We start from the raw sequence: 23,548 nt of genomic DNA, 5'->3' as shown, positions 1-23,548 counted from the left end.
ACAATAAAACTGCCAACAACAGTGATGGGTTAGGAGTATTCTGATGTTTTTTGTGCTCTCTTTTGCTTTGGCCCACCTCCTGAATTCACCTCTAATGTGTCTCCCCTCAGTATCCAGGTAAGTGTGTTACTTTCCTTTCTTTATAAGTCACCTTTATTGAATTTTAGTGATCTGCGGTGTCCCCTTGTCATTTATTGAAATGGCAATCAACATTAAATTCCATGCCACAAAATTTAATAAGTTAATTTATTATTTATTTTAATTAATAAATCAACATATTTTTCTACTTAGTTTTAAATTGTTTGAGTTCTTAGCAGTAATGATCTTAATAATCTTTACATTTTGTCTCTGTATGTTGATTATGTGTTGTCTCACTAAATTACTGTAGTTTTAATTTTCCTGTTTTCTTATTTTATATCTAAACTCTCTATCAAACTTATGATAACTAATAAGAATAAATAGAATATGGAACAATGGCATTATAGAATATTCTATAATTACATTATAGAATAATGTCAATACATATATGTTTGTATCTATGTTTTAGAAATTATTAATAGAGGTCTAGTCAATTTTGAACAAATTTTTCATTATTTTACACTGAGAATATAATTGTAAAATTTGAATGTTTGGGGACAGAATTATCAGTCCTTTTAATATCAATAGAAATGTCTATTTCACTTTTTGTTCTTAGAAAAACCTAACATGAATGGAAAAAAAACCCTCTTTTTATCACAATTATAACACATAAAATAGCTGACCTGAATATATTTATATATTGTTATATATAATTATATATTGTTATCAAGTAGGAAGATCAGTTGTTAATTCTCTACTATATCAAGAAACAGATAATTTATTAATGAACTCATCCTTGTTAATAAATTATGCTGCTTAGTTGTGTAAGTGAAGATTAAAATCCTGAAATATATTAGGATTTCATAAATAATTTAATCCTTTTTCCATCCCACACAGATTTGCATCCCACACAGATATCTTTTTTGAATATTAGGCCTCATCCCAATAGTAGAGGGTAGAGAGGACGATGTGTACCAATGTGTAGAGCTGGGGTGTCCAGCCAAAGTCTTAAAATTGCCAAGTGGGACAACCCAAGTGTAAAGACTCTATCCATTTTAGCTACTTGATTTCTCTTAGTAACAAAACCACACAAAGGGCAGAGCTGCCATTTATAAAGAAGGAGCTGATTGAAACATTAAGCTATACTAATGTAGAGATATAATTCCAGTATTTACAATAAGAAAGGAGAGATTAAAATTAAAATTGAGGAAAAAAAGACCTTTAGACAAGGTTAATGTAAGCCTATAAATATGGGAAAAGATGATGAGTTTACTTTTTTTTACGTCACTATAATCTCATTTAGGATTATCTCATTAACCTCACAGATCATATCAGTAGTAAAGATAGTAGGACTTACTATTGAATAAATTTGCATAGGGTTGCAGTATATTCCACATCTAAAATGGTTCTTTTCTTGTGTCTTTAGATTAATGTTACTGGTCCAGATAGCATTATGCTTATAGTTTGGGAATTTTCTTCTACTTTTTCCTAAATTGGCACACTTCCAGTGAAAACCCATTATATCTTACCCTGTACTTTTGGTTTCCTTTTGTCTCCCTCTGTTTTTTTCATCATCTATTGCATATATGAGTATGTATGTTTCCAAGTTATTCACTATCTATTTCGCTTAGTAAGAAATTCTGTGATAGACAAAATATTAGATGTCTTTATCTGTGCAGAAGACATGCAACGTAAGTTTTTATTTCATACCTTGGGTCCCATTTTCATTAATATTTCATAAACATTAGAAGAGAAGCACAGTATTTACCAGTTAGGACTCCTTCAGTGAAGGTGGAAGACATAATATTAATAATATACTATCATTTTCTACTGGTAAGCATTTTATTAATTATTTTAAATTGCCTGAAAGGGTTAAGAATTAGAAGATTCGTGAAATAATTAGTAGTTTTACTCATTTTTTATTCAGCACGTTTTTTTAATTTATTTAAAGATCCATTGTTTTTACAGAAATAAAGGTTCAGGGATCCAGCTTTATTATGGCTTTATCATATCATATATTTTTCATCATTAAAATGTACAGATTATGTGTATACTTGATGTCTAGTCCTTCATAGACTTTGTTGTTGTTGTTAGTTGCAAAGTCGTGTCCGACCCATTGTGACCCCATGGACAACGTTCCTCCAGGCCTTCCTGTCCTCTACTATCTTCTGGAGTCCATTTAAGCTCATGCCTACTGCTTCAGTGACTCCATCCAGCCACCTCATTCTCTGTCGTCCCTTTCTTCTATTGCCCTCAATCTTTCCCAGCATTAGGCTCTTCTCCAGTGATTCCTTCCTTCTCATTAGGTGGCCAAAGTATTCATGGACTTGTTCTGAGCCAATTAGTAACAGTATTTATTTCAGTAGCTTTCCATTCACAGACTTTTGTTATGTTCAACATCCAGTTAAATTCAAGGAATGTGCAGCACAGAATTACAAAAGAGAAGTTGAGAGCGTTTCAATAAACAGAAGCTTTTTTTAAAAAAATAGTCTTCTCAAACCTATTTTGTTTGTCTTTCTGTGTTTCTCATGTCACCTTCTGTAAAAAGAATCATATTGGGCAAGAAAATAGTGTCAGAGTAAAATATTAAAATCATAAGCATGCAAATACCTTGAACATATTTAGTTTTAGGATTTCTAATACTGCCAGTGAGCATTTAAAACCAACAACTCCCTCCACAAAGATTTCCTTGCCAAGTCTAGGAATTACATCGTACAGTGTAACTTAAATCATGCAAGAAAAAATATGTAGAAATAAGATTTTAAGGGTGTCTCATATTAACTTTATGGGGGGTTACCTTTCTCTGATTGGATCTCTAATCAGGGAACTGTTTATATCACCATGTAGCACACTTGTCGAAATCATTTTTATGGAACTTAAAATATCTAGCTTGACTACTTTTAAATTAACATCAGCCTGCTTCACCTAGATGTTTTCTAAATATAGCAACCAAATCTTAACTTACAACTATTTTACAATAGTAGTGTCTTGTTATTTAAATAAGTCTGATGTAGTAGTTAAGGCATCAGACTAGAAACTGGAAAACGGTGAGTTCTAGTCTAGCCTTCGACACAAAGCCAATGGGTCACTTTGAGCCTGTCACTCACTCTCAGCTCTGTGCAGAAGGCAATAGCAAACTACTTTTGAACTCTTGCCAATATAATTTCAGGGACCTGTCCAAGCAGTTTTGAAGAATCAGATATGACAGAATAGAACATATACACAATGTTTTATACTTACATTGTGGAATCAATTAAATAATACAGATAAAAGTCAATAATGCCAGTATCTCAAGGAACAGTCAAATGTATTTCTTCCATTGTAAGACTGGAGAGAAATTCTCTTTTCCATCATCAAAAAACAAAGAATTTTAGGGGGAAAAAAACTTATTCTTTGCTTCTTCCCTATTTAATGTTTTATTTAATATATTTATACAGGTTATATTTATGTCAGTTGTGGGCCATTTTGATTGCCTCAAAATAGACTGATGTTGCTATCTATATAAATGAGAGGTTCAAGAAGCTGTGTCATTTAATCTCCATCAGAACATGAAGGTGTGCTTTTCAGTGGTCAGTCTATGATCTCTTGGTTTGCTCAGGTTTTGTTCTTTATTTTCTTGTTGGATTCCTGTAAATCAAGTTTCTCTTTATATCTAGACTTCTTTCGTTTCTTTTCTTTCTCATTTGATCCTGCTTACTTACCAAAGTTTGTATCAGTATGGGCAAATTCATTAGACATTAATGAATATATTCAGCTCCCAACTCTGCAGGTGATATGACGTATATGTAACAATTATATTTTCAAGTTGAAGTTAACTTTTGGTGACTTTTGTGGGCACATCCATCTCATCTTCTAGCCTCACTAAGGAAGTGCTTTGCCTTTGCTTTCTGATAAGATATTTTTAATTTCTCAGTCTAGTATTCTCTGATCCCTAGTCCTTAGAAGAGCAAGCTTTTCAGTGGTTTATAATGGACACAAAGAGATTGTATGTGCATTGACTGTGCATGTGTATGATTGTTTGGCCTATTATTAAAATGAAGACAAACACATTTGAACAGAAGGCAGTTTAGAATAAAATACACAAGTCTAAGTGTTCCTCTAGCCTCACATTTTTTAGTATTATCCCACTATTGTGCTGTCAGTGCATCTTGAATAGTTTTATAGAAGTGAATTTATACACCAGTATGGTAAATGTTAATGCTACTAGTATTTCAGGCATAGTAAATGAATTCAAATTGCTGGGTACATAGAATAAATGATCATTCCTGCAAAGAATATGTTGCCATGAAGGAAAGAGTATAAATTCCCTAATAAGCTTCTATATATGTTTTTTATCTTATTAGGATATTTGATTATTTTATATTTCTATAACTTGTTATGAACTGAGTTAGAAAATAAATATCAGCAATTATGCATCATATTAATATTTAAAGCAGAGTTTATGAACTAGTTAAGGGGAAAAATCAGGAAATAAATCCTGATACAGTGAATCTTAATACTTCAGATATTGAAGAGAACTAATTACATGTGCATTCAAACCAACAATTGTTCTGAATTAATAGGATTTATCCTGTACACATATCAGAAAATAAAGTTAAGAACAGCTGTAGCTCAGAAAAACAAAAAGGGAACCTGTATGTAGGTGTCAGTGTATGTATATATGTATATGTATACATACACGCACACATGTACACATAATATTGATGAACAGTTTACAATGTACCAAGCTTTTGGTGACTATTTGAATAAATGAGAAAGATGAAGAAGTTCTGTTGGCTGAATATTAAAGCCATATCTCTGGATCGGAAAAGACCGAGTTTTCTTTTAGTATAGGCAGTTGCCTAATCCAATTTAAGCACAATCATTGATACCAATGATTATAACTTTCATGTGCCAAAAAGGGATTATGGAACTTCAATATATTTAGAGACAGATTGAGTAAGCCTAGTAGGTATTGCAAATGTCTTCTTTGCTACACATTGTGTAAAATTTTTAATAAGGGCGTACAAAGATATAAAGCCAGAATATATGGCATGAATACTTTATCAAATGCTTTTATTAAAATGCACTTAAATAATGAGAAAACATTATATTATTGTCTTTGAAGGAGCAGAGAATCTGTTAAACTTTCCTCTAGAGTATTTTGATTAACAAGCAAATTGGGAAATGCATGCATGGAAGCTAATTGGACTAAAAAGAGTGAATCAGCTAATTCATTATTATTTTAAAATTATTTGCCCAGTTTTCCTTGAAAAAACCTTGAACTGCTTTTTTTTTTAAATCTACATTTAATTGGTTCCATTAAGTGACATTTAATTTTCCTTCAGTCAACATAACTTGACCCCATAATTATCATCCAGAAAGTATCTGTTTGAAATATGGCTGAATTGCAGTTCTTCTAATTTTTTTTTGCAAATGTTGCTATTTATTTCTACAGATCTGGATAATTTTTATCTTTCTTTTTATAGCTATAGTTCTGCAGTGAAGAATAGTTTCTCCATCATATTAAAATCTAGCCTAAATATTTAGTTCATTATAACATAGGTTAGTTCCCTTTTCATGCCTTTGAATTCCCTGAATATATTCTTTGCTAAGATGGTAATATGAACCTTGGTTTACATGTTTTAATGAGGCTTAAAAGTGACATGTGGGTGCAGTTTAGAGAAAGATTCTTGATAAAGAAGCAGATAATTCAACACTGTATGGCTGCACCTTTATTTGTAAGTATCAGATAATGACGTGTATTATACCATTGATTTTATCACCCAGACTTGCTGAATGGCATTTTAAATTTCTTATTGACATGTACCTGTTGGGCTGAGGGACATGAAAGCTGATGGTCCATTAACACTTCTCGTATTTCCACAGTGTATCAACATTTTCCTGTTCTGCCCTACTTGCAGCAGCTGCTGCCCTGTGCTTTTGCTCTGGTTGAACTCATCTTAATGGATTGGCTTCAGATTTCTTTATAGCCAAAGGGCTTTTAGTTCTATTATTAAACTACAAAGAAAAGAAAAAAGCTTACTACAGTACTTGCTCAGATGGATGTAAAGAAAGCCCATGCAAGAGAGATGTGTCCGTTAATGGTTACAACATTATGGACCCAGGGAAGAGATGCACAACTTTACTTAATTATGTTGTTCCCTATACAAAATAATATGATCAAGTCTGCTCTGAAGAACTTTTTAAAGAGGCAAACCAAATATTTTACTAAGAGCAATATGATACAATATGTTTCTACAAATAGATACTTAACACATAGATGTTCTCTATCCTCTTCTTACTTACAAACAAGCATACAGCAGTAGAGTGGTCAACTTCGTGTAGACCTGTAATTCCAAGGGACAGAGTTAATTCGTGCAGAATTTCAATGATAACCACCTAGCATCTGATTTTAAATACTTAAATGATGGATAGAAATTAGAAAGAGATATCTAGTAATCAAGATTACTGGATTTTAAAGTCAGATTTATCTAGTCTCTTTTTAAAGTTGATCTTCACCAACTGTTGGCAGAAAATTGTAGAGCTTATTTGTGATCGGGTTGAGGGACGAGAGGCTACAGAAGAAGCTGACATCCAAACCCGACATGAGCCTGGCAGAGTTGACCCGAGAAATCATGGCATACGAGTATAGCCACAAGAAGAAACCGACCACCACGACCCCTGAGAGCCCAGCGACGGTATACCAAGAGAGCGCAACGCTCAGCGACAGCGACGAGTCGGTGGACTTCACTGACGGGGAAGCCCTCCAGCGAAAAATGGAACGCAGACAACAGAGGAGAAGCGACACATCGGATCACCGCAGAACCAAGGACCCCCCTCCGCCACCGCCGCGTTACGAGCAGCGGGCCGCCTGCGCCAGCTGTGGGGGCAATCATGCCCGAGGAAGCTGCCGGTTCAGAAACGCTAAGTGCCACAATTGCGGAAAGACCGGCCACATCAAACCGGTGTGCCACAGCCGGGGCCGCAACAACATCAATGATCTGGAGACCAATTCCCCAGGTAGGCCAGCTACCCGGGCCAACAGAGGAAAAACGCCAGGGGCCCTAGTAGAAACAATTGACAGGGTACACAGCCTAAGCTCAAAGGTGAGGATCAGGGTAAAAATTCAGGGAGTGCCCTGCCTCATGGAGGTGGATTCAGGGTCAGCAGTCTCCTTAATTTCATTGGGAACATATCAGGAGATCTGCCGACAAAGCAAGGAAAAAATTCCTCTGAGGCAAACCCAGGTCCACCTAGCAGATTTCCAAAAAACCCCTATTCCTCTGGAAGGGAGGGCTAAGGTTGCCGTGGAGTACAAAAAGTTCAAGGGTCCCTTAGAAGTTCTAGTAACGCCAGGGAACCGCACCAACCTGATAGGGCTGAACTGGTTCGGCCCTCTAGGGATCGCCATAACGGGGGTAAATACAGTCCAATCACCCAGCCTAGAAGCCGTTTGCAACAAGTACGCAGACGTCTTCGATGGCACGTTAGGAAAATACACCGGTCCCCCCATCTCTTTACAATTAAACCCAGCAATCCAACCCATAAAGATAAGAGCTAGGAGAGTACCCTTTGCCCTTAAAGAAAAAATAGAAAATGAACTTGAACGCCTCGTAGGTCTCGGGGTGCTCGAACCTACGGAGGGGGGAAGCTGGGAGACCCCAATAGTCACCCCTATTAAACCTAACGGGGAAATAAGATTATGCACGGACTATAAGGCGACCCTCAACCTAGCTCTCAGCCCCCACGCTTACCCGGTGCCAGCGGTAAGGGACGTATTTGCTTCCATCCGCTCCGGCGCCATTTTTGCTAAACTTGACCTTACGCAGGCGTATTTGCAACTGCCTGTCACAAATGACACCGCGGAAGCCCAGACAATTGTCACCCACCGCGGTGCCTTTAAAGTAAAAAGGCTCCAATTCGGCATATCGGCAGCCCCGGGTATCTTCCAGGGTATCATGGAGAAAACCCTGAAGGGAATACCCGGGGTCTGCCCCTATTTCGACGATGTTCTCATCGCCGGAGAAAATGAAGCAAACTTAGCTGACAGGCTGTCAGCTGTGCTGAGCCGGCTCAGAGAAGCCGGTCTCAAACTTAAACGGGAAAAGTGCTCCATTGGAGTCACATCCACAGAATTCCTAGGGTACAAAATAGACGACCAAGGCATCCACCCCACCACAGAAAAACTAAGGGCTATTCAAACAGCGCCAAGCCCAAGGAATAAACAAGAACTCCAAGCCTTTTTAGGATTATTAAACTTTTATCATGCCTTCCTTCCCCATAAAGCCACTATCGCAGAGCCTCTGCATAGGCTCCTGGACAAGGGAACCGCCTGGTCCTGGACCAAAATACATGAAAATAGCTTCCAATCATTAAAAAAGATTATTTGTAACAGTTCAACGATCACCCTTTTCAGAGAAGACACACCAATATGCATCGCTTGCGATGCCTCTCCCTATGGAATCGGGGCAGTGTTAAGTCATTTATACAAGGACGGCACACAAAGACCCATAGCCTTTTATTCACGCACTCTGTCAAAAGCAGAAAGGAATTACGCACAAATAGACAGAGAAGCCCTAGCAATAGTCGCAGGGGTTAAAAAATTTCATGACTACCTCTATGGGAGACCCTTTACCATATTTACAGATCACAAACCCCTACTGGGAATATTCACGTGGAATAAAACAACACCACAGATTCTCTCACCGAGAATTCTACGGTGGTCCACATTCTTATCTGCCTATTCCTATCAGTTAATACATAAACCTGGGAAGGAATTAGGACACGCTGACTGCCTCAGCAGACTGCCAATTCAAAGCAAGGACTCAGACCCAGCCCCAGCTGGACTGATTCTAGCAATATCTCAACTTCCAGACTGTCCCCTGTCTGCAAAGATTATAGCTAACAACTCAGCTAAGGACAAAATACTTAGCAGAATTCTCAGATGGGCTACAACAGGGTGGCCAGCACAAAACCCACACTCCCAATTCCAGCCATATTTTAGCAGGAAAAATGAAATATCTACTCATAGGGGATGCCTGCTATGGGGAAATCGAGTCATAATACCTGATAAGAACATACATCAAGCGTTAGACATCTTACACGAAGGACATCCAGGCTTTGTCAAGATGAAAGCTATGGCCAGAAGTTATGTCTGGTGGCCTGGCATAGATAAAGAGATAGAAAGATATGTGGGAGGGTGCTACACCTGTCAAGCAACACGGAACGAGCCACCCCAAGCACCAATTCACAAATGGGAAACTACAAAAAACCCATGGTCACGCATACATTTAGATTTCGCAGGACCTATCCAGGGACAGAGTTTCCTAATTGTAGTGGACAGCTATTCTAAATGGTTAGAAGTCACTCCCCTTAGAAAAACAACATCAGGAGCCACTATACAAGCCCTAAGGAAAATATTCGCCACACACGGCCTTCCAGACACCATAGTTTCAGACAATGGACCTCAATTCACCTCTCGTGAATTTCAGATGTTCGCTATGAAGAATTGTATTAGGCTGGTCACGTCTGCGCCGTTCCACCCATCGACGAACGGGATGGCTGAAATTATGGTACGTTCCACAAAAGAGGCGTTGAAAAAATTCGTCAAGGGGAACTGGCAGCGGCGACTCAGCCAGTTCCTAATGTCACAACACACAACTCCATGCACAACAACGGGCAAATCCCCTGCGGAACTAAGATGGGGGAGGAGGCTGATAACGCGGCTCGACAGACTACATCCTGACACATACCCGGAAGAAAAAGAGCAACCCCATCCAAACCGCACACTCAACCCAGGGCAAATGATATGGGCACGGTCATACACTGATAAAAACAAATGGGTCCAAGGGACAGTACTAAAACAAACAGGACCCATTTCCTACCTAATATCCACACAAACTCACGGCAATCTACGCCGCCATATCGACCAACTCAGACCCAGACAGCCACCACACAACCCAGAACCCCAACAAGAAGGACAGGATCTGCAACCCCCCCCCAGAAATGCTACCAATACCAAACCAAGAGGAAGAGGGGCAAAGAAACGTACTACCGGCAGAACCAGACAGCCCCCCACTTCCACGTCGCTCCAACCGGAACCGAAGAGCCCCCGCCTACCTAAAGGACTACCAATGGGCAGGTTCCAACGACCAAGGGGGAGGAAACGCTCCAGGGGAGGGGTAAGGGGTGTATTATATCTGAAACAGCATGTATATATAGGTTAACGAATCATTCCGGCTATTCAATGAGGGGAAACAAATCTGACAGGAGAACACGCGGGAACTTTGACAGCTGTCAAAGTTCCCCGCACGGCGCAGGCGCAACCACTGACAGCTCGCGGCTGTCAAAATACCGGACCATGCGGAAGCCTGAGCTGTCAAGAGCAGACGACGCGGATTGGTCCGGATAGATGCGGCGCCAAAATGAACGTTCCTGATTGGCCCTCACTGACAGCTGCCGGCTATAAAAGCCGGGCGAGTTATTCTGTTTTTGTCTTGCTCTAAATAAACCTTTAGTTAAGTAGCCTGTCGTCCCGAGTGGTCCTTCGGCTACTTCAGGTACATCATTCTTAATTGTTCAAATGTACCCACGTCTACATTCCCATACATATATATTTGAGAATATTAAAATTCACTTCTTAACATGTTTATTTGAATGCTTCATATTCTCTGGAAAATCTTAGATATATAAATTGACTAATTGAATAAAGATTGGCAATTTTTTTTAAAAAAAACCCAATGTGTATGTGTTTACAAGATACATGGGTTTTGAATATTGCTTGAAAGTTTTTAAGAAATCAGCTTTAGAAAGAAGTCTTAGCTAGCAGCATAGATAGAGCAGTTTGATTTGTGCTAGGAGACATTACTTCCCTAAGCTGTCAAGTACTATACACAATACAAGCATGATTAGATGGTCAGACTGAAGAATGAACTGATTTCAAGCTTGTAGGATCTACCTTGATTTTTTCCTAGAACCCTACAGGATACCAACCAAAATCAAATGCAAAATAGTAACTTGGGGACTTTGACATATACTTAGAATTCTGGAAGCATGTTCATCCTGGGAATTCATTTATTTTCTCTTACATACCTGAACTTTCAGTCTTTTTTTATTGAAAAGTTTTACAAAAACAAAGTTTTACCCCCAAATCCCCCCCACCCCAAAACCCCCCACTTCCCCCCCTCCCGCTTCCCAGAGCTAAATACAGGATTGTAGTTATAATAATCATATTCTAAATAAAAATTATGCAAATATATAATTAACCAAGTTCATAATGTGCTTTAACTCCCCTTTAACATAGCTACAATCAAAGTACCAATAACAATATCCCACTAACATCTACTCATAAACTAAATGGAACTTTTTAATCCCATATTTATTCTAGATATAATCTATCCATCTCCTCCAAACTGAAACATATCTTTCCTGTGGATGATCCTTCAAATACACAGAAAATCTTAGACATCTCTGCAAGATTCAAAACTTTAGACACCCATTCTTCTATAATAAACAAACTATCCTTTTTATATTCAACATCAAATTAGTTTCTTTAACATCACAATCTACAATAGTACCCCATTATCCAATAGATTCAAAATAAGACTAACATCCCAAACCTTTTCTATCAAGGTACCTAAGCATATTTATAACAAAATTATCCCAAACCTTTTCTATCAAGGTACCTATGCATATTTATAACAAAAGATTCTTTGATATATTTTCTGTAAGAATAAGTCTGTCTCTCATATTCCTTTCCCGCCATAATTCCAGCTCTTCCTTCAAATAAAGTTTTTAAAGGATCTCTTCTTATCAAACGGCACCAAAACTCCATTCCAGTCCCTCATCATAATAACAAATTTATAATCCAGTTCGATTAGTCTCTGATGTATAAATTTAGAGAATTTTTACTATTGTTAACTTGGAGCATATCAAAAACTTCCCCATCTCTGATGACCATGAGCCTTTGGAGCATAGCCTAAAGATCAGCTATTGCTCTCTTTGGACGTACTCCCCCCCCACAAGCTCAGAGGCAGCCACATCTTGCGTAACTGGACCAATTACAGGCTTTTGTTTTTGCTCTTTTTCCATACGCTTGTATGCAGCTCTTGTCATCCTCAGTTCTTTTGGGTCTTTCTTTAATGCCAAACTCTGCTCCGTAGACTTCACCTGCCGCATCTTCTCAAGAGGCAATGACATTGCCCCTTCACTCAATTGTTTATCTTCTTGTACTTCTATTCTTTTGAATCGGGGAGACGGTGGTGAGCCTGCTTTCAGGACCTTAGTATAAAAATCTTTTGCTTTTAAAATTGTGTCCAATCTGTATCTGGTCCCTGCATAATTTACCACAATGCCAATAGGTATTTCCCATCTGAACTGGATTTGTCGCTTCTTAAGCTCATCAGACAGAAAAGCAAAATCAGACAAAAAAGCAAAGTCTTTATACTCCAGAAAGTCCTCTTCTATTTCTCTACGTAGCCATGATGCTTAGTTTAGAAACTCACTAGGTTTCTTGTAGTTATCAGACAACTGGAAGCTAGAAACAGTTATTGATCACCTAATGATATACTAGTACAGTGCTTACCAATCCTTTGGGGCTGAGGAGCACATTTGATATTTGGAAAGGTGTTCGGGCACTTTCAGCAGGTCATCAAATTAATAACTATGAACTATTAATAACTATTAATAACTATTTATATGAAGAAAAAATGGCAAGATTGATTCCTATCACTCTCTTGAAATTCGTAGAATGATTTTACCACTTCTTCATCTTTTACATTTTGGATGTGGAAAAACAAATCTTTGTTTGTAAAATGTATTGGCCACTCATCTTACTATAGGGTATCTCTGGGCAGATATCAATCTTAAAAAGATTAAAAAAACATAAAAGCTAAAAAAAACCATAGATAAAATATTGTGAAGATACAAATACTGTCCCCAATTAAAAGATGAGGAGAGCATGAGAAGAATGGGAGGGAGGTGGGATCTGTTGTTAATCTACAGTATCAGCCACCTCCACTGTGATAACTCCCCCATTTATCCCCTTGCTAACTGGCAGAGCCATGTCATTAGTTTCTTACAGAAGGTCAGGAAGATTGGAGCTGATCTCACTCCAGGGGGGCAAGATGTTCCAAAGGGCAGGTGAAATAGAATAGTCTTCTCCTGGACCCAACAAGCTAGAATACTCGGGCTGACAGGGCTTTCAGCATGCCTCCTCTGCCAGCACAAGTGGAACGGGCCGATCCTATTGGGATGATATGGTCAATTTCTGGGCTCACACCACCCTCAATTTCTTTCCTAAGAAAGTTTCTGAAGTCTATATGGGGATCTTAGTTACAGAAATACAGATTGTGCTTTAGATAAGTAATTTGGATTGCAACATGCTTATTTATTCATTTATTTATAATTACAAGAATATTATTATAGAAAACCAGGTAGGGTAGGAGGTTCCAAGGTTATATATCAAAGCACATTAATGTCCATGGGTGCCATGTTGGCGATCAACATACAAGCTGCTGAAAACATTTCCACCCAGAGCATCTTCTCCCAGTGAACAGAATATTGTCCAGGAAAATGAGCAAAATTACTAACTATGGTTAAACCACACTGTGGTTTCATGTGGTAAAAATAGGGACAAAATAGACTTCTATAGGATTCTGTAGTATAGATGTAAGGAAGCATCATCATCCCTCTTTAATCTTTAATATCTACACAAAACACAATGGGAATAAATCTGTAAAAAGAATTAGTATAATAGCTGGCAGATTAATAACTTTTAAAGCTACATGAAAGTTAAATGATACCACAACCAATAACCTGAGTTTATATGTAGGGTATTTTTTCCTCTGGTGCTTTTGAATCAATGTTGGCTTTTGGCAAGTGCATAGACTAGTCCCTACAATTTTCTTGGCAAGGTTTCAGAAGTAGCTTACTATTGCCTTCTTCCTAGATCTGAGACGATGAGTGTTTCAGGATCATTGAGTTGGCTTTAGGCAGGAGTGGAGCACACAGTCCCCTAGTTGCTAACCTGGTGTAACCATTATACCAAACTCTTATAACCTTGCTATAACATAGTATGCTCCCAGATGTCTTACAAAGCAAAATTCTTAATGCTTCTGATGTCCAAATAAGACCAATTTAAAAAGCAGAAGCAATTGAAACTGAACTATTTTTAATCTCTCCACTGAGTTTAGTCTAGTTTGCTTTACCAGGTACTTTTACAAACAGTGCCAATTTATCTTTTAAGACTGAGTGGCCTCTTTGTCTATCTCAGACTTTACCCAAGAGACACCAGTATTATTTGCAATTTTTTTTAGCAATTACAGTTACTTTCCCCCCCTGCTTTATTATTTTTTTTCTTTGTTTTTTGTCATCCTTGTGAGTTTTAAAGGAATCAGGAGTGCTTCAGTGGCCGATATTACTCAGTATATTACAGGGATCCTTTAAGTAATTAAAAATATAATACAAAGTCTAGTAAAAACAATATTTCCTGTAAGTCTATTCAGCTCAGACTGGGTTCAGGATATAGAAAGAGAAATTGGTTTGACTGTTCCATAAATATGAACATCCCATCTGTAATTAATTTTATTTATTCATTTCCCCCCTAAATATAAGCCAGTGCTATTTTTTGTACAATCTTAGCTGCAAATATCTTGAAACTGAAGTCAGTGTTAACACTTATAATGGACTGTGTGCATGTGTATTATACACAAATGATTGTTTACTCTTAAAGTTATGATAACATTTCTTATAGATGGGAAGCAACCATTTATATCATTTATAGCTCCTACAGAAAATATGTCTGTGTAAACATGTTCTTGTGCCCTGTCCAGAAATAGGCTTCTCTGCCAAAGCTTACATATCAATTTTGCATTAATAAACATTCTATTATAAATCCATGTTCCATTTCTGAAGCATTTTTCCATGATATTCTGTGCATTCAGAAAGCATTCAGACTCCCCTTCATTTTTGTCATTTTTGTTACGCTGCAGCCTGATTCTACAGTTTTTGATTAATTAAGCAAATTTTGGAAAGACAATAAGAAATTTTGCTGCAGCATGGCACTGCTAGGCCTCAAGCCTCATGAGGGCAATTGCAAAGGTGGTATTTCACAATTTTATCCCATTCACAATACATTCCAATCTTGACACTGCAAATTCCAAGTTTTCTCAGAATTGAAGGAATAACTTAATGGGCATCTGACTCAAATGAAGAGGTGGCTCACTGTAGGCTCTCACTATAGTGCACAATCATATCAATGATTTTTACCTGTAAATATTTTCAAACTCAAACTGGAATTAAATCTGAAGAAATTCTGTCCAATTAGTTTTCTCTCTCCCTCTAAGAATATGAGCTTTTCATGATTGAATGCAACCCTGCCAATTGCCAAGACCTTGGTGATTCTCATGATAAGGGTGGCTTCTGTAAAATTGCTCATTCTTCTAATATTTAATCATATTTACCTGTTTGATCATTGCACAGTATCTTTTGAACATATTGTTGAGTCATTTGTACTGATTCTCACTTCATTTCAAATCGAGGCTGATTTAAATAGTACTCTCTAACTGATGGTATTTATATAAAATTGTGGGCGTTGTTTTTTACATTTGAGCTCTAAAGCCAGCTATTTATAAAGTATCAAGTACAAGGGGTTAGTAGCCCATTAAATATACCTTTCTGAATTATCTCATGTTTATATACCTTCTGTCACTTTTATTAATCACAATGTTACTGTTTGTTTTCATAGTTTATCTGAAACATCTTCCGGTCATTTAGTTGTTCTGGATTTTAAATTCTTAAATGTTGCTCTGGGGGACCATTGTCAACACTTGAAATATTGCATCCTATTTTAGTTGCCACAATGTAAAAAACCTTCACTAAAAGGGGAAGATTGTACAAGGGCAATTCAGAAATAAACTTGTGTTTGGTTATCAATGACAGACACTCGCAGTGTGGGCAAGCATTATCATGAACCAACACCACACCAGAAGTCAGCATGTCCTGATGCTTGTTATGGATGGCTCGTCTGACTTTTCATAACGTTTCACAGTAGACTTCTGAACTGATGGTTGAACCATGTTCCATGAACTTCACTAGCAGTACTCCTTTGGCATCTTCACATTTGGCAGGATTTACTATGGCACCAGTTCTGGTGTGGTGATGGTTCACAATAATGCTTGCCTGCACACCACTGGATGCACCCAAGAACTTTTGAAGCAGTTCCGTTGGGATGTTTTTGATCAGCCCCCTCCCCCCAATAGCCCAGATATGGTGCCGAGCAAGTACTACTAAGGAATTTCAATCCTTGTAAGACGTTATGACAAGTGCCTCAATTTGAATGGCGATAAAAGTTCTGTATGTGTGAATATCTATCATTAATAACCAAATGGAGGGTTATTTCCGAATTGCCCTTGTAAACTGGATGAAAACAGTCCAGCTTGTTTGGGTTGAGCGGTGGTCCTTTAAGAGCTGGTGGAACTATGCCCTCTTTCAAGGAGGAAATAATTACCACTCAGTCCCAGTCCCATGTACCCTCATGCACAGCCTTAATAAGCCAGGAGGGACATGGATCTAATACACAAAAAAGAGAGACTGAATTAGCAGCTCAGAGGGCCCTGCTTAGTTCTTCAGGTTCCACGGGCTTCAGATGATGTCACATCCAGATCTTCATTCATTTCCATAGTTGTTATTTCCACTTTATTTTCTAGGATCTTCATTTTTTTTCTTGTTTGTTTAACTTCTTCAATTATTTGCATTTCAGTTTGTTCTAATCTTTTATTCATTTTGTCTTCCATATTTGCAGATCTTTCAGCCAATAAAGTTGTCACTGATTTTATATTCTTTCTCCATTTCTCAACATTATTTGTAACATCCCTGATGTAATGCAGTTTAATGATCCTTTTCTCACTTTTCTCGCTGCTTCTCTGATAATAGCCCTCTCTCTCTCTCTCCTCTTCCCTCCCTTCCTCCCTTTTATTGAATTTGTTCAACAAGGGAAAGTAACTGCCAAAAGAGAGCTCTTCTCATTTTTTTTCTTTTCCCTTTCTCTGTATTCTTAACTTATTAATCCTATTCGACATGTTCTGCAGTCTTTGCTCTTTAACAACAGTCACTTTTTTTGTTTATAAAAATCCCCCAATCAATGCACTTGGAAGACACGGACAGTAAACTTAATATTTAAAATAAGCAAAAGCTTGTAAGCCGCCCTGAGTCTTCGGAGAAGGGCGGGATATAAATGGAATTAAAATAATAAAAAAATAAAAATTAAAAAAAAAATCCAATTTTAGACAAAACCATTAATCATTTTAAATTTTCATAGTCTAAATTCTTCACAAGCTTTTTGCTGTAGATTATTTTTCAATCCTTGTACGTATGTCTTTCCCTTTATCCACCTTCTGAATCCTAGGAACGCTAACCAGGAGGTGTAATTTCTCACTGCTCCAAAGATCTTGGTAGCTTTTATATAATTATAATACAAATGCATTTTAGAAAGTGAAAATAGATCAGTCCCAGTGTAATCTGTTGAGGCTCGAGCATGATCCTTCTTTCTTGGCTTCTGCGCTCTTGTGAGTTACCTGTAGGATTTCTGCAGGCTGCCTTACAGGAAACTGTCTTTCAAAGTGCATTGGGGCACGTTCTTTAGCTTCTCCTTATCCAGAGAAGCTGTGCTCACTGCCTGGTCACGTTCTCCACTTCAGCAATGTGCCTGCTCTTTGAGGATACATCAAGTCTTCACCTGGAAAACATATGATGGCAATGGTTTCAAAGTGATACAGAAGTGAAATTAAGGGGAAAATAGCTGCTGATGTAATTTGAACAGGTCATACAGATCTTCTGAGTCACTATTCTTTTTCAACCCTTTTTGTCATACACGCTGCTTGCTTTATTTTTATTTTTTTGAGACTAGTATGGAAAATTTCTATTCTTCCCAATATTTTATTTCTAAGTTTAGTTTTATCCTTATAATAAAACTTCAAATCTCAAGTGATGTTTTTTCAGACATGGAGTAAACTGATCCAGTTGTGCCCAATCATTCACATTCCAATTCATATCTTAAATCACTTGTCAGATTGTATCTCAGATACTTTGGACGATTATTTACATTAAATAATAGACATTGTATCTGTGGGTGTGCTAATTGTAGAGCACTGACAGATATTCAGTCCAATATTTCTGAAAGGCAATGGTGGGATTCAGCCAGTTCACTCCACTTTGGCAGAACGGGTAGCTAATTTTTTGTTGCCCAGGCCCAGAATGGACTTCCAGAAGCAGCATCCACACAGAGAATCGGTTGTTCACATATTTGAATCCCACCACTGCTGAAAGGTAAATCTAAAGAATAACATTACTGTTTAGAGAAAATAAAGTTAATATTTTTGGAATACTTTTGTGCTGAATAATATAATAAAATGCAAGTGGCCATAAGAACCCCTAAGCACTTAAAGTAAATGTATAGTGTCTTTTGAATAACCCTCTTCATTCTGTCTCATTTCTGATTTTGTTTTCCCTTTACCCAATAATCCCAATAATCAGTCAATAGTCTTCTGACAAATGGACTTGCTTTGTCCTCACTGATTATATTCCCTTGTCTCTTCCTTCACTTCATCAAATGTGAACTGTGAACTATGAAATTCCTTGAAAGGACAACAGACATTGCTCACCAAAACAGCCACTAGTTTAGCAATCTAAAGCTAAAGTCATAATACAACTGGAGCTGATGAAAGCAAACAAGGATAACAGATTCAGGCTATGTTTATACAAGACTACAATCTTTGACAATCAACTATTAACCAGAATCTTTTGGCTTCACAAATGAGCAACTATAATGGCTTTCTTCAAACTGACTACTCTCCAGATAGACAAAGTTAATTTTCCAGAATTTTAGCCAGTAAATAATGTGATGTACAGTGATGACATACATCATCACGATCAATTCATTAAAATCCAGACCAAAGTATCCTTGCAATTGTTTGCATCCTGAATCATGCCAATGATGGAAAATTATTTAAATAAGAGACTGTGGGCTTAGGATTAGTTACACCTTAAAAGTGTGTTTAGCAAAAGCATAGAGAACTTGACCAGGAGGAGATAAACTGATTCCTGTTGTAATGGACAATGACATTTGAGATAAAAACCTCATATAAAGATTTTGATTAGTAGAAGCTAGTAGCACTGTTTTTGGAAAACGAGAGAAGCAAATCTCAAAAAATATTTTGTTTTCTACTTGTGATGCTTCCACATATGCTATATGCTATATAGATTTTAACCTCGTGGCAAATTTCTCTCTCCAGGATGACTTTAATTTTTAGATTAAGTATACCCAACCTTTTTTATCTTCAATTCCATATAGGGAGGACTTGTTCATCAGTTTTGCGAGCTTAAAAAAGAGGTTCTATTCTGTTTTATGATATTATTTTCAAAATTCACAATAAATATCTTCAGAACACTATATGCACTAAACACTAAATAAATAAATAAATATGTTCTTCAGTGCTCAAACCATTTATTTTCCTCTTTCTATTTTACTAGTTGTTTTTTTTTAAATAAACTGCCCCTTCTAATATTCCATAGTTTATCTGCTCTAAGTCATATATCACTTTTGTAAAACTTCCTTTATGTCAAAATATTTGGTTTGAAAATAACTAATATTTATAAAGACCAGAAGGGAAGAGGTTTTGCTAATACTGTATGTCAGAAAAGTTTCTTCCAGAATTCTCTTAAGTGGATGCTGATTGTGCTAATTGTGAAATCTAGAATTTCAATTTTAAGACATGTGAAAGCTGGAAACACACCTGTCCTAATCTATGTATATGAATATAGAGTAATACACAGAGAGAAAATTTATGTACGTATGTGTGTGTGTGTGTGTGTGTGTGTGCATATCTCAACCGTGACAATTGTGAAAATTGCTGAGAAAATATGAAGCTGACTCATTTCAACATATTTTGGTAATACATTGTTCCCTCATCATGTCCTTTTAGTTTTCTCTTCTTGGCACTAAAACACTCAAAACAGTATTCACAAAAGTCTTCAGAGTATTTTTTTTTACAGCAATGGGAACATTGCTAATTTTGTAATGAGCCAATTTATGGTAATTGTAAAACAAAATAGCAAAAAAATGGATCAGGATTTTTAAGCACAGAATTCTGGGCTTTTGAAAAGAACTAACTAGTTCTAACATTATGTTAGAAGTGCTGGCCTTTGGAGATCAAAGTAAACTACTGTATAATAATATTTTTAGATCTCTGAATAGCAATTATTCATTAAAGTACTACACACTAATTGCTATCATAAGTGCACAGAAAGCAAATACAGTAATTTAAATCACACAGTGGCTATAAATCAGTAATGCAGATGTGAAACAGGAATCCCCTTAGTTAACATGGGCTTTTTAAAATATGTGTTTTTTCTCTCAAATAAACTAAGTTCTTCAAATGAACACAATACAATGCCAGTTCAAATATGTGCTTTCCTCCTCCACCCTCTTCCTTAACTCAGAGATTGTAGCTCTTCCCAGCAATCTCTGGGCAGTTTAAACGCAATGGAGGTCCAATCAGCAGGGGCTCAGCTACTTTCCTCCTCCACCTTCCTCCTTCTTAACTCACAGATTGTAGCTCTTCCCAGCAATCTCTGGGCAGTTTAAAGACAATGGAGGTCCAATCAGCCGGGGCTCAGCTACTTTCCTCCTCCACCTTCCTCCTTCTTAACTCACAGATTGTAGCTCTTCCCAGCAACCTCTGGGCAGTTTAAACGCAATCGGGCAGTTTAAATGCAATGATCGGGCAGTTTAAATTGGGCAGTTTTCTTGATCATGTGCTGGAATGTGCACCTGGAGAAGCAGTGGAGGGGAGTCTTGGCAGCATAGAGCTTTCCCAAGGAGGAGACAATGCATTCCAGAGAAAAGCTCATGCTAAGAGACTTTTCAGTCCTGAGCTGAAGAGAAAGAAATTTAGAGAAGCCACACCCTAGAATACACACACACACACACACACACACACACACACACACACACTAGGTAGTTTGGCAAGGTTCTGTCCATTAGGTATGAGCAAATAAGGGATTGGGTTCAATTAGATTTCACTGTGTCATCTTTAGGCTTTGGTCTGACAATCAGATGGTTATCTTTCTACTCTGCCAGAGTCTTTTTTCCTGTTCCTATCCTTCCTTATAATTACATTATATCATATAAGACAGAGAAGGAGAAAAATAATTTAAAGGTGAGACCAGGGTTGATACTAAATTCTGATTTCATTCTTCAAACGTGTCCAATATTTTCAATATTTTGTATTATTTTATATGTGTCAGTTAATTAGCTGCTAATCAGGTTTTATTATTTTTCTTCTTTAACTAAAATCTATAGTTCCTTCCAGTATCCACTTTTTAAAATTGCTTATTTTATTTTGTCTTGCAAAAATCCAAACAAATCTACTTATGAGAATAATTATTTATAATTAACCCCAAAATCATATTCCAAATTTATCTGCATTTGTAATCTGTTTCTAATGTTATTGTTTTATTTAGCTTTTTTGCTGTTTATTTCATTTAAAAAAATTCTAAAACTTGTGATTAAAATTTTCTTTCATTAAGAGCTGAAGGAAAACTCACCTGGTGTTTTCAGACTTGTCAATTTCAAAGGTCTTTATTAAACTAAAAGTATTAACAAGCAATTTCCAAATTGCTTAGAAAAGGTAGTTTGTAAAGTTATTGTACTTTCAAAGGCACTAGCTGACTTTTGAGCAAGATTCCTGTTTCTTCCCACTACTCAAAACCTGCTGAAAATTGCTGCCTTGTGGCTTTCGGTGCAAGGAGCAGCTGTTTGGAGTGCATGTGGGCAAGCTTCTGTCCTCTCTTTCTCTGGAGAGATTCTGAAGAGCCAGTTTACTCACTGGCTCTCTATTCTTTGCTATGATTATTGGCTTGGCTTTTCACACAGTGGTCTTCAGTCTGTCACTTCTTCTGAAAGTAAGAACTTCCCATCCGATCTGATCAGTTTTCTCCTTCAGTATTTTAAGCCACTAAATTTGGCCTACCTTCGTTCAGTATTCATCAAAAGCAGTTTTGATGAAGTCTAGTATGAAGGGTACAATGTTCTTTATTCTTTCTGCTCTGCATATTACAATTCCATGGAGACAGTGATGACTTACCTCAACATTCAGTTCTTCAATCAATTCCTTCTTCTTACTGTGGGTTAAGTCTAGGATGTTAGACTCTCTTCTTTCACCTTTTGACAAATACACTTGTTTTAGATCCTTTAGTGAATATTCCTGTCCATAGTAAGTATTTAATCATTATTTTAATTCTAAGCTTTTTTTGTGTGTGTTTCACATGTTTTTCCATGAAGCAGGACTGTTCTCTCTCTCTCTCTCTGTATGTGTGTGTCTGTCTATGTGTCTATACGTGTTTTATATATATAATGAATACTCTATGGAAAAAAGTCATACAAAGGGGTTTTTTCCATATTGGTATCATCCAGAAGTTGTGCATTTCAACTCATACTAGAAAACCCATTATCCATGAGTTATCCTTTCAGAGATGTTTCCTTACAAAAAAAGATAAACAGAATGAACATGGGAGAGGGGCAAAAACAAACAAACAGTGGGACTGGGAGAGGCTTGATTTCTGACAGACGTTCCCATTGACTTTGCTTGCATGAAGATGGCAGGGATTTTTGGAATTCATAAACACGTGACTGCAACTGACCATGGTGTCACTGCAGTAGCCACAAGTTTGCAAATACAACTTTTCTATGGATGTTTGAAATATCACTTCTACAGGAATAATGGATCCCAGATTTTGTACATAATTGTTTGACTCATCATATTTGCTGTACCTGGATTCAAAAATTGTTGTCCTGTGATGCACTGTTTTATCTAATTGAAGGTTACAAACAACATGACATACAGAAAGTTTTTTGTAGTTATAGAGTGTTCACCCAAAAGTTTTTTTTTTTTTTTTAATGGGAGTAGCATATTAGAGCCTTGGTGGAGCAGTGGGCTAATGCCTCCTTAAGTAACACCAGCTGCCTGCAATTAGTGCAGGTTCGCATCCCACCAGGCTCAAGGCTGACTCAGCCTTCCATCCTTCTGAGGTAGGTAAAATGAGGACCCAGATTGTTGGGGGCAATAAGCTGACTTTGTAATAATGCCGCTTGGGGGGGGGGCGAAAGCCCCAATAAGCAGGCATATGAAGGCTATTGCTAAGCACATTGATTTGTGCTTTAAATTGTAAGCCGTCCTGAGTCTTTGGAGAAGGGCGGGATATAAATGGGATTAAAAAAAACAACCTCTGACAGATTTGGAGAAGACATCACAATGAAACTTGATATAGCTACTATCTCTACAGTGATAACATTTGTTTCATGCTTATAGTTTATAAATGCTCCCTTTTAAAAATAAAAATATATAATAATGGTAAGATGAACTACCAGTATTTAGGCTTCCTGTTCAGTTATATGATCTTTCAAAATGGAAGTAGACATACCTCCTATTAA

At 37.2% G+C, this 23,548-nt stretch overlaps 1 protein-coding gene across 1 annotated transcript in view; it reads left to right on the top strand.

Annotated features, from left to right (window-relative positions):
• The window catches only part of CDH7 (cadherin 7), a gene marked incomplete at its 3' end in the record, with an annotated part of 127,442 nt that overhangs the window by 41,463 nt on the left and 62,431 nt on the right, over window positions 1-23,548 (top strand). The gene's annotated exons all lie outside the window — the stretch shown is intronic.

This window comes from Vipera berus (assembly GCF_964194415.1).
Source record: "Vipera berus genome assembly, chromosome: 3".
NCBI lineage: Eukaryota > Metazoa > Chordata > Lepidosauria > Squamata > Viperidae > Vipera > Vipera berus.
Note: the sequence above shows the minus strand (reverse complement) of the source record. Positions and strands in the feature narration are given on the sequence as shown.